The sequence below is a fragment of the Pongo abelii genome, chromosome 1, assembly GCF_028885655.2.
Source record: "Pongo abelii isolate AG06213 chromosome 1, NHGRI_mPonAbe1-v2.0_pri, whole genome shotgun sequence".
Lineage (NCBI taxonomy): Eukaryota > Metazoa > Chordata > Mammalia > Primates > Hominidae > Pongo > Pongo abelii.
The window spans coordinates 186,398,432-186,410,771 of NC_071985.2; the positions used below are offsets into that span (position 1 = coordinate 186,398,432).

At 39.6% G+C, this 12,340-nt stretch overlaps 1 pseudogene; it reads right to left on the bottom strand.

The window, feature by feature from the left end:
* Positions 1 to 2,590: 2,590 nt before the first annotated feature.
* LOC103892668 (tubulin alpha-8 chain-like) lies at positions 2,591 to 4,321 on the bottom strand (annotated as a pseudogene).
* Between the last annotated feature and the right edge of the window lie 8,019 nt (positions 4,322 to 12,340).

Consider the following 12,340-nt stretch of genomic DNA (forward strand, 5'->3'; position numbering starts at 1 on the left):
CCTCCTGGGGTGACAACATTTACTAACCAGTCATGACTTATCTTATGACAGTTTTACCCAGTAAAGGAGTTTGAGGTGTATCCTGAGCTGATGGAAAAATACCCATGTGCCGTTCCCTTGTGGGTTGGACCCTTTACGATGTTCTTCAATGTCCATGACCCAGACTATGTCAAGATTCTCCTGAAAAGACAAGGTAAAAACCAAGAGGGGCTCACAGCACAGAGCAGTAACAAAGAGGGTCTCAGGGTGTCTGTAGCACTAGGGAAGGACAGGTTGAAGCATTTTTAAGGGAAATCCATCATTTGATATGTTGAAGGGAAGATTCCATGCCCTCCTTGACATCATAGTCAGGACTCTATTGAGGGCTGTTGTAGAGGATTCTCTGATCCATTTCCAAGCAATCTTGTCTCCCTACATCACAAATTTTTTTCTGATCCTTCCATCACATTTACTTACCTCAAGCCCCTAGGACTACCACTTAACTGTAAACATACCATGGGTTGGGGATGGAGAGGTGGTTTGCTTACAATTGGCTTAATGCCAGTGTTGCACAGAGTTGGGTGTTCACCATAGATGCTTTGCCCACTAATGATGCCTGTCCTCTGGGAATGGCCAGTGCCAGGTGGAGGCTCTGACAAGTGGACACCAGTTCTCCATAAAGTCCCTAGTGTGGGAGTTCCGTGGAATTGCAGAGCTGCTTCTTGGCTGTGGCAAGATGTGTATAGGATTCCCCCACTGGGCTTTCCTCAACTGCCTGTTGACATATAAGGCTGGCCTTTTCTTCTCTCTCCCAGCTACCTAGATAGCTCACTCAGTTATAAAATGCCTCCACACCTCTCTTTGTGCTTCTGCAAAATTTCAATCAGCCTGTGGCTCTCTCATGTCATGGGGCACTCTGCCAGAATCACCACCTTTGCATCCTTGTTGAAAATGAATTGACAACAGATGTATGGGCTTATTTTTGGACACATATCTACACTTAATGCCAGTACCACATTGTTTTGGTGACTATAGCTTTGCAGTAAGTTTGAAATCAAGATGTATGAGTTCTCCAGCTTTGTTGTTCTTTTTCAAGGTTGTTTTGACTGTTTCATTTCCCTTGAAATATCATACAAATGTTAGAACTGGCTTTTCCGTTTCTGCAAAGAATGCCAGTGTGATTTTCATAGGGATTCCATTGAATCTGTAGATCATTTGGGGAGTGTTGTCAGCTTCACAATGTTGTCTTTCAATTTGTTAACATGGATGTCTTTTTACTTATGTACACTTTCTTTAATTTCTTTCAGCAATGTTTTTTAGTTTTCAGTACACAAGTCTTTTGCTTCCTTTGTTAAATTTATTCTTAAGTATTTTATGTTTTGATGCTATTGTAAATAGTTTTTCAAAGCTTCTTTTCAGATTGTTCATTGCTAATGTACAGAAATACAACGATTTTTGTGTTGATTTTCTATCCTGCAAAGTTTCTGAATTTGTTTATCAGCTCTGACAGTTTTCTTGCAGATTTTTTAGGATTTTCTATATTTAAGATCATGTCATTTGTGAATACAGATAACTGTAGTTTTTTTCCTTCCAATTTGGATGCCTCTTTTTCTTTTCATTGTCCATTTGCTGTAGCCAGAACTTCTGTTACAATGTTGAATGTAAGTGGTGAAAGCAGATGTCTCAGCCATGATCTTAGGGGGAAAGATTTCAATCTTGCACCACTGACTATAATACTAATGGTAAGTTTTTCATATATGCGTTTTAGCATGTTGAGAAACTTCCTCTCTAATCCAAGTTTACTGTTTTTGTCATGAAAGGGTGTTGGATTTTGTCAAATATTTTTCCTGTAACAACTGAGAACATCATGTGTTTTTTTTTTTCTTCATTCTATTAAACTGCTCTTGAATTCCAGGAATAAATCCAACTTGGTCATTATGTAAAATTGCCTAATATCCTGCTGGACTCCATTTGCTAGTATTTTTTTAAGGAATTTTTTATCTGTATTCATAAGAGATATTAGCCAATGCTTTTCTTTTTTTTTTTTTTTTTGTGCTATTTTGTCTGGCTTAGGCATCAGGGTAATGCTGGCCTCATAGAAGGAGTTAGGAAGTGCTCCCTCTTCTGTTTTTTAGAAGAGTTTTAGAGTATTGGCCTTAATTTATCTTTAAATGTTTGGTAGAATTCATCAGCAAAGCCCTCTTGTCCTGTGCTTTTCTTTGTTGGGGATTTTTGATTGCTAGTTCATTCTCTTTACCTTACCAGCTATAAGTCCATACAGATTTTATACTTATTTTTTGTTTTGTTTTGTTTTGTTTTGCTTGAGACAGAGTCTTGCTCTGTTCTCCAGGCTGGAGTGCAGTGGCATGATCTCGGCTCACTGCAAGCTCTGCCTCTCGGGTTCACACCATTCTCCTGCCTCAGCCTCCTGAGTAGCTGAGACTACAGGTGCCTGCCATCACACCTGGCTAATTTTTTTTTTTTTTTGTATTTTTAGTAGAGATGGGGTTTCACCACGTTAGCCAGGATGGTCTTGATCTCCTGACCTTCTGATCTGCCTGCCTTGGCCTCCCAAAGTACTGGGATTGCAGGCATGAGCCACCATGCCCGGCCAGATTTCATACTTGTTCTTGAGTCATTTTAGTAGTTTGTATGCTTCCAACAATTTGTCCGTTTCATCTAGGTTACACAAGTCACCAGCATACAATTGTTCATAGTACCCTCTTTAATGACATTTAACATGGAAACATCACTTTTATTGACAGTTTAGGACCACAATAAACAGACAGTTTCACCGAACAGAAATAGGAGAGTCTCAAGACAACAGGGTATAAAATTGTCGGAAAAGGGTTAATGTTCTTCACCCTCATCCTCTCCCTCAGCACTATCTGCTCCAACCTCCTCATAATCTTTCTTAAGGGCAGCCATGTCCTCACGGGCCCATAAAACCCTCCTTCCTCTATCCATTCATTCATATACCAGTGAACAAAGGCATGCTTATCATACATCGGGTCAAACTTGTGGGCCAGGCAAGCCCAGGCCTCAGCAACTGCTGTGGTGTTGCTCAGCATGCGCACAGCTCTCTATATCTTGACCAGGTCTCCACCAGGTACCTTATTGGGAGGCTGGTAATTAATACCAACCTTAAAGCCAGTGGGATGCCAATCCACAAACTGGATGGTAGGCTTGGTCTTGATGGTGGTGATGGCAGCATTGATATCTTTGGGGACCATGTCCCCATGGTACAACAGGCAGCAAGCCATGTATTTACCATGGCAAGAGTCACGTTTCACTATCTGGTTGGCTGACTCAAAACAAGCATTGGTGATCTCTGCTACAGCAAGGTGTTCATGATAGGCTTTCTCAGCAGAGATGATGGGGGAATATGTGGCCAGAGGGAAGTGGATGCAGAGACAGGGCACCATTTTGGTCTAGACTTCTGTCAGATTAACATTCAGGGATCCATCAAATCTGAGGGAAGCAATGATGGAGGACACAATCTGGCTAATAAAGCAGTTAAGGCTAGTATAGGTTGGGCACTAAATATTGAGGTTTCTCCACAGATATCATAGATGGCCTCATTTTCTACCAGGAAAGCACAATCAGAGTGCTACAGGGTGGTATGGGAGATGAAGATAGAGTTATACAACTATAGCTGTGGAAATATGGGGGGTTGGGTATGTGGAGAACTCCAGCTTGGACTTCTTGCCATAATCAACAGAAAGAACATTCCACCAGCAGAGAAGTGAACCCAGAACAAGTCCCCTCACCAAAGCAGTAAAAAACCAAGAAGTTCTGAAGACCTGTGCACTAGTCAACCAGCTTGCAAATTCAGTCCAAGATGAGGTCAATATAATCCCCTTGCCTATGCAATAGTCCCCTCAAGTATAGTTATAGGCAGCATCTTCCTTGCTTGTGATGAGCTGTCCAGGGTGGAAGAGCTGGCAGTAGGTGCCAGTGTGAACTTTGTCAATGACTCTGGGTTCAACATCTACAAACACTGACCTAGTCACATGGTTGGCAGCACCGGTCTCACTGGAGAAGGTATTGAAGAAGTCATTTCCTCCCACAATAGTCTTGTCTCTTGGCCTGGCCATCAGGCTAGAGGCCATGTTCCAGGCAGTAGAGATCCTAGCAGGAACTGCCAATCTGGACATCAGCCTAGCCAACGTGGAGATGCACTCACATATGACAGGGACTTGTGGTTCTGCAAGGCTGAAGGAGGTGAAGGGACAGCAACAAGGATCTCCCACTAACAGACTACCATGGAGTCCAAGGGAGTAGTCCATAGTATCCTCTTATAATCCTTTTATTATCTGTAATAATAAGTTGATAGTAATGTTCCCACTTTCATTTCTGATTGTAGTAACTTGATTCTTCTCATTTTCTTCATAGTTCATCTAATTACTGTTTTGTCAATTTTGTTAATCTTCTCAAAGAAATAGCTTTTTATTTGTTAATTTTTTTCTATTGTTTCTTCTGTTTTTATTTTATTTATCTCAGCTCAATCTCTATCATTTCCTTCCTTCAGTAGCTTTGGGTTTCATTTGCCCTTCTTTTTCCAGTTAATTAAAGTGTACAAATGGGTTATTGATTTAAGGACTTTATTTTTTAATGAAGACATTTAAGCTATAAAAATCTCATTAAGCACTGCTTTTGCTGAATCCTATTACATTGGATATGTTGTTTTCATTTTCATTTGCCTCAAAATATTTTCTAATGTCTTTTATGATTTATTATTTGTCCCTTTGGTTGTTTAAGAATGTCTTGTTTAATATTCATGTTTTGTGAATTTTCCTGTTTTACTTCTGATACTGATTTCTAGTTTTATTCTATGGAGAGGTATTTCTGTATGATTTCAATATTTTTAAATTTATTGAGACTTTTTCTGTGACTTACAGTATGATCTATGCTGAAGAATGACCCATGTGCACTTGAGAAGAATGTGTAATCTAATGTTGTTAGGTGGAGCTTTTAGAACATGTCTGTTTGGCATAATTATAGTGTTGTTCGTGGCACTATTCACAATAGCAAAGACTTGGAACCAACCCAAATGTCCAACAATGATAGACTGGATTAAGAAAATGTGGCACATATACACCATGGAATACTATGCAGCCATAAAAAATGATGAGTTCATGTCCTTTGTAGGAACATGGATGAAATTGGAAATCATCATTCTCAGTAAACTATCACAAGAACAAAAAACCAAACACAGCATATTCTCACTCATAGGTGGGAATTGAACAATGAGAACACATGGACACAGGAAGGGGAACATCACACTCTGGGGACTGTTGTGGGGTGGGGGGAGGGGGGAGGTATAGCTTTAGGAGATATACCTAATGCTAAATGATGAGTTAATGTGTGCAGCACACCAGCATGGCACATGTATACATAGGTAACTAACCTGCACATTGTGCACATGTACCCTAAAACTTAAAGTATAATAGTAATAAAATAAAATAAAATAAAAAATAAAAAAAGAAGTTCTCTATTTCCTTATTAATTTTTTGTATCATTGTTCTGTCCATTATTGAAAGCGATGTAGTGAATTCTCCAATTATAATTTTAGAACTGTCTATTTCTCCCTTCAATGCTGTCAGCTTTTACCTCGTATACGGTGGAGTTCTGTTGTTAGGTATATATTTATATATTATAACTGTTATATCTTCATGATGGATTGACCCCTTAACAATATATAATGTTTTTGTATCACAATATTTTAAAGTATATTTAACTGATAATCACCCAGCTCTCTTTCCTTACTGTTTGCATAGAATACCTTTTCTACCCTTTTACTTTTAACCTCTTTGTTTCTTCAGATCTAAAGTGAGTCTCTTGTAAGCAGCATATTAATGGATCCCATTTTTTTAAGTCCATTCTGCCAGTCTCTGCCTTTTAACTGAACAGTTTAATCCATTTACATTTAAAATAATTACTGATAAGGAAGGACTTATTTCTAACATTTCATTGTTTGTTTTTTGTATGTCTTATATCTTTTTTTTAGAGATAGGGTCTTGCTCTGTCACCTAGGGTAGGGTGCAGTGGTGTCATCATAGCTCACTGCATCCTCTAGCTCCTGGGCTCAAGTAATCCTCCCACTTCAGCCTCCTGAGCAGTTGGAACTATAGGCCTGCACCACTATGCCTGGCTAATTTTTTCTTTTGTATAGACAAGGGTCTCACTATGTTGTCCAGGCTGGTCTCAAACTCCTGGCTTCAAACAATGCCTCCCCCTCAGTCTCCCAAAGTGCTGAGACTACAGGTGTGACCCACTGTGCTCAGCCTGTCATATATATTTTATGTTCCCCACTTCCTCCATTACTGCCTGCTTTGGTGTTTAATTGATTTTTGGTTTTTGGTATAGTAACATTTTTATGTTACTCTTCTCATTTCCTTTTCTGTATATTTTCAGTTATTTTCATAGTGGTTAATGTGAGATTATAATTAATATCTTAATGCTGTATCAACTTGGTTTGAATTAATACAAATTTAGCTCAATAGTATCCAAAAATTCTGCTCCTATACATCTCCATCTCTATATATTGTTATTGTCACAGATTGCATCTTTACACATTGTGTACCCATAATATAGATTTATAACTATGGTTTTATGCAAGTGTATGTATACCATGTAAGCAAAAAGAGGAGTTAAAAACTAAAGATACAATAATACTGACTTTTATGGTTACCTATGTAGTTACCCTTACCAGTGTTCTTTTTTTTTACATGGCTCTGAGTTACTGCTTAGAGATCTTTCATTTCAGCCTGAAAGGCCCTCTTTAGCATTTCTTGTGGGGTAGGTCTATTAGAAACAAACTCTCTCATCTTCTGTTTATCAGGGAATGTCATAATTTCTCTTTCATTCTTGAAGGATCATTTTGCTAAATATGTAATTCCTAGTTGGCTTTTTTCCTTTCAGCACTTTGAATATATCATCCCACTGCCTTCTGAACTCCATGGTTTCTGATTAGAAATAGGCTGTTAATTTTATTGAAGATCTCTCATATGTGATGAATCACCTTCTCTCTTGCTGCTTTCCAGATTTTCTCTTTGTCTTTGGCTTTCAACAGATTGATTCTTATGTGTCTCAGGGTGAATCTCTTTGAGTTTATCCTGCTTGTTGTTCATTGAGCTTCTTTTTCTGTAGATTCATGTCTTTCCTCAAATTTTGGAAATTTCAACCATTATTTCTTCAACTTAGTTTTCTCTCTTTGCTCTTCTGAGACTCCAATTATGCATATGTTAGTATGCTTGATGCTGTCCCACAGGTCTCTTAGGACCGTTCATTTTTTCATTCTGTTTTCTATTTCTGCTCCTCAGATTCAACAATCTCAATTGACCTGTCTCCAACTTTGCTAATTTATTCTCTACCTGCTCAAATCAACTGTTGAAACCTTATGAACTTTTTATTTCAGTTACTATATACTCCAGTTCTAGAACTTTATTTGTTTCTGTTTACAACTAATGTCTTTGTTAATATTCTCTATTTGTTCATACATGAGTATTTTGGTTTTGTTTCATCTTTGGCCATGGTTTATTGTAGGTCTTTGAGCATATTGAAGACAGTGGATTTAAAGTTGTCTAGTAAGTCCAACATCTATGCTTCCTCAATAACAGTTTCTTTTCATTACTTTTTCCTGTGCATAGGCATACTTCCTGTTTCTTTCACATGATTTGTAATTTTTTTGCTTAAAACTGAGCATTTTAAATGTTATGTAAGTAAAAAAGGAATAAAAGAAAACAGGTAGAAAAGAAAATAAAAATACTCTTCAGGTCTTTCCTGGTTGGTTCTGTGTTGGGGCACACCTTTAATATTTAATCAGGGCATTTACAAGTTTGCCTTAGCTTCCTCTTCCTTCTTGAACTTTGTGTAAGGACTAGTCAAAGTCGAAAGCCTGTGGTCTTATCAGTTCTTTTCCAAGCATGCATCCTACCCTGGGTATGTGTAGGTTCCCTGTTATATGTGAGAACTTTTTCAAGCATTGATTCCAAAATAAAATTCTCATTCCCAGCTTTTCCTTCTAGATTTTGGTGTGTTTATTATTGCCTCAATTGTTCTTTTTTGTCCCAGGAAGCAGTGCTAGTTCTTTTGCCTCTCAATGTTTTTGAGGAACACTTCCCTGCCCTGAGAGAATTCTGAGTTAGGTAAAACATAGGAAAGCCCCAGTCCTTCAGAAAACCCACACAGAGGTCAAAATAAACAAAATTCCTTGAGAACAAGGACCACTCTTCTTTCTCTAGGATCCAGGAATCAGAACCCACTGAGAATGCAGGCTGCCATCTTCAAGATTGCCATGGTACTGGAGAGGGATGTGGGGCAAGGCTAAATTACAATGTCAATATTTTCTATCCTTTTTCAGTGGCCTTTCTTCTGATTAAGTGTTCACTTTGTTGCTGTAAATGATTAATTGTCTTCCAAAAATCTGCTAAAGTTGACTATAACAGTTTTTGCCAGATAATTTTTTTTTGCTTTGGGGAGGCATGGCCCTGGACAGTTCCTATTCCACCATTTTTGCTGATGTCACTCTTAGACATTATTTTTTAGGACCCTGGAATCTCTAGAGTAGAAAGTCTCGTGCTTATTGGCCTTAAATGTAGACATATATATATCCTTTCCAAAATAGTTTTGGAAACATCCTTAACAATTCTATCAATCTTTTTTACCCATTTCTGAATAAATGCCAGAATTATCTTCCAACAAGTAGATTTGGAAGATGAGAAAGATGAATTAGTTAAGAAGGGGTCCCAAGTTTTGGTAGGGAAAATAGGGAATATAGTTGTGTCTTTAAGTGGATAGAGGAAGAGGAGGCTATCTGGTAGTGAAGGGATAGATCAGGTTTGGATTTGCTGGGGTCCTGAAGTGTCTGTGTGGTACACAAAGGGAAATGTTTAGAGGGCAGTGGTTTTATATTGAAGTCTATGGACAGAGAGAGAGAGACAGAGAATACACTAGAGACTGGGAGAGTGAATGCCATAAGATATCTTCTTACCCTTAGAACTCAAGGTATTTTATAGGTTCATTTCACCTGGACTCTTGCAGAAAGTGAATCTCATGTTAACAATCCTCTCTTTCCCAGATGTTCATATGTTTTCTCCCCCATTTTTACTTCCTTGTCTTTATCCCACATAAAGATGTTGATGGAATGAATAAAGGACACTAATTCTTGTTTTCCCAAAACTGTAAAACCAAGGTTATGTCCCTTACCTTTTCTTCTGATTCATTTATATACATCTTTCTCAAGCAAATCCAGCAAGGGTAAAATCTACAATTTATCTCAAAGTCATGTTCCGGTGTCTAGCTTTACATGTCTATGTGAAAAGGAACTGGAGCTTTAAAATGTTGTCAGAGTTCCCCAACAAAAACAAATGTATTTTTTCAACTTATGTTGAAAGAAAATTATACTCTGAAAATTATACAAAGAAAATTATACTCTCTTTTCCACTGCTATTGACCTAGAAGCACCAAGTGCTGTGGAGAAAGAATAAACAAGTTCTCCTTCTAGTTCTGTGGCTTCCCTGGTGACTCTTGGGACTGAAGAACTAGCCTCCAACCACCTTGCACACTAGCTATTTGTGTTACCCACAAGGAATATGGAAAACACAAAACTTTCCTCTCATTTTAACTCGTGATTTTCACCTAATGCCATTTTTGCCTCCTTTGTTCTGTTTTACAGATCCCAAAAGCGCTGTTAGCCACAAAATCCTTGAATCCTGGCTTGGTATGTATATTAGTCCATTCTGATGCTGCTATAAAGACATACCTGAGACTGGGTAACTTATAATGAAAAGAGGTTTAACCGACTCAAGGTTCTATTGGCTGTACAGGCTTCTGCTTCTTGGAAGGCCTCAGGAAACTTCCAGTTGTCGTGGAAGGAAAAGGAAAAGGAGGCACACCTTCACATGGCCACCAGGAGTAGGGGTGGAGTGTTACACACTTTTAAACAAGCAGATCTAGGGAGAATTCTATCACAAGAACAGTAAGGGGAAAGTCCACCCCCATGACTCAGTCACCTTCCACCAGGCCTCTCCTCCAACACTGAGGATTACAATTTGACATAAGATTCAGGTGGAGACACACAGCCAAACCATATCAGTATGTGTGTCTGATCCTTTCTCATCTGAACCTGGAGGAGGTGAAGGGAAAGATTACTTTCCTGATAGACACTAAATGCTCCTGTCTCCCTCACCTTACCACAACTTACACTCGCTTTTGCTTCAGAAACCTGAGCTCAATCTTGCCTTGTCCTTCATAGCTTCTCCTCTTATTTTACCTCTTTGGGACTGGTCCTTTATTTATGGTGTAACTAGGGATAGGGGTGGAGGAATAAGAAGGGGCCTGGGGGTTGTATGCTCTCCTCCTCACACCAACTGTTGTCATTATCCCAGGTAGTCCCCACTTGAGGATCATGGAAAGAGAAAGGGAGTCCCTCAGCCTGCTAACATGGACCTTATTGAGAATGGTGCCCTGGAAGAGATTGCCATTGTGAAAGTTGCTTAAGATCATTCTGTCCCCTTTTCCCACCACACTTCCTCTCCCTTTTCTGGGCAACCTGCCTTTGCAGCTAAGCAAGTTCACACCAGAAGATTCAGGATCTGGGTAGTAGCCCCAGATCCCTGGATCAAACGTGCATGGGTGCCTTCTCTCTCTCTCCTTAGATTTTTCCACCCTACGGAGAATTTAAAATATTATTTACCACAAATTTCATTATCAGTTTTCCACAATGTACTTGCCCCTGGAAAATCTTGCTCTTGAGGGTCCCTTTGAAAGAACCCACTCTCCTAAACTAAGTCTTTTATGAACTCAGTGGAGATCTCAAACCTATTGTCCAGCAGGAATGATAAAGAAAAGCCCCTTTAGTCTTCCATCATTGATCCTCAGCCTGAAGAGAAGCACAAAAGTGATTAAAAGAAAGCAGCACCTCTGCTTCAGTCTGGAACTTTGCACCAGTCTAAGGCAGTATTTCTCAAAGGGTGGACCTGAACTAGCTGGGACCCTTTTTATAACTCAAAAGTCCTTGATTCTACCTCAACACTTAGGAATTATTGGCTCTGAAGGATTAAGCCAAAGAATCTGCCTCTAGCAAGCACCCCAGGTAATTCTCACCCACTCTAAATTTGAACTCTTATCCAGAGGCTGATGAATCTGACTATCAAATAGGATAAGATGGACCTCTTTTTCAGTTCATTGTATAAACAAATTTTCTGATTTGGACTTAATTCACAACGGGTTAGGTCTACTCCTGCTCATTCACTTTTTCAGAGCTCTGTCCATTCTAGCTTCTCTCCAGTGTCATAGATAGGGAGTTGCTCCCTGTGTGCCTAGTCTTTCTTCACTTACCTGGCCTGTGATAGAAACATTTACCCCTCTCATTTCATAAGGTAGAGGACTTGTGACCCTGGATGGTTCTAAATGGAAAATGCACCGCCAGATTGTGAAACCTGGCTTCAACATCAGCATTCTGAAAATATTCATCACCTTGATGTCTGAGAGTGTACGGGTGATGCTGGTAAGAGGAGAAGAGAGCATTCCTACCTGGCCTCTGAAGTAAGGTGCTGCCAGCCATATGGCGTGGGAGACTCTGAGTTCCCTCAGAACCGTGTTCACAGCAGCTTATATGGGGTTATTTGATGTTTAGACCATGACCATCATCATCAGGGCAAGGACTCTGTCTTGTATACCCAACACTTCTCACAGGGATGGACTCAGGGTAGGTGCTCAATGAGAAGTAGCTGAATGAATGAGTGAGTCCAGTAGACTCACTACATTTGGAGAACACAATGCAGAAGAGCAAAGACAACAATAGGAGTAGCCATCCCAACATAGAGAAGTGTATCATGTTCAGGAGGTCAAGTCAGGAAAGACTTCCTAAGAAAGGTGACAGGAGCTGAGTCTTGGAGAATGGGCAGGATTTCTAGAGACTGCCTTATGGTAAAGGAGAAAGGGGAGCTTTAGCTTTGGCTGAGGCAGAAGAGGATGCAGAGATTTCACAAGACAATCTAGAACCCATAGAGAAGACACAATTGTACGTCTCCACACCTGTCCTCTTGGAGTTTGGATGGCAAAGACATGCCAGGTGGTTTTGAGCATACCTAAGGTCTGTTTCAGGGGTCCTGAATGAGGTGACTGTGACAACTCAAAGACTAAGTTTCTAAGATCCCAGGCACTGAGTAAAGCAATTCGACACACAAGATCTCAATCCTGGTCACAAAGACTTCTTAATGATACAGGGGCTCAGATATATGGGTTCACCTAAACACATCACCCTGGATTCATACTGGTCCCATACTTCCACTGTGCCATGTTGTTATCCTTTATGACCCTCGTCACCATGCCCTTGTCCCACTCCAAAATAAAA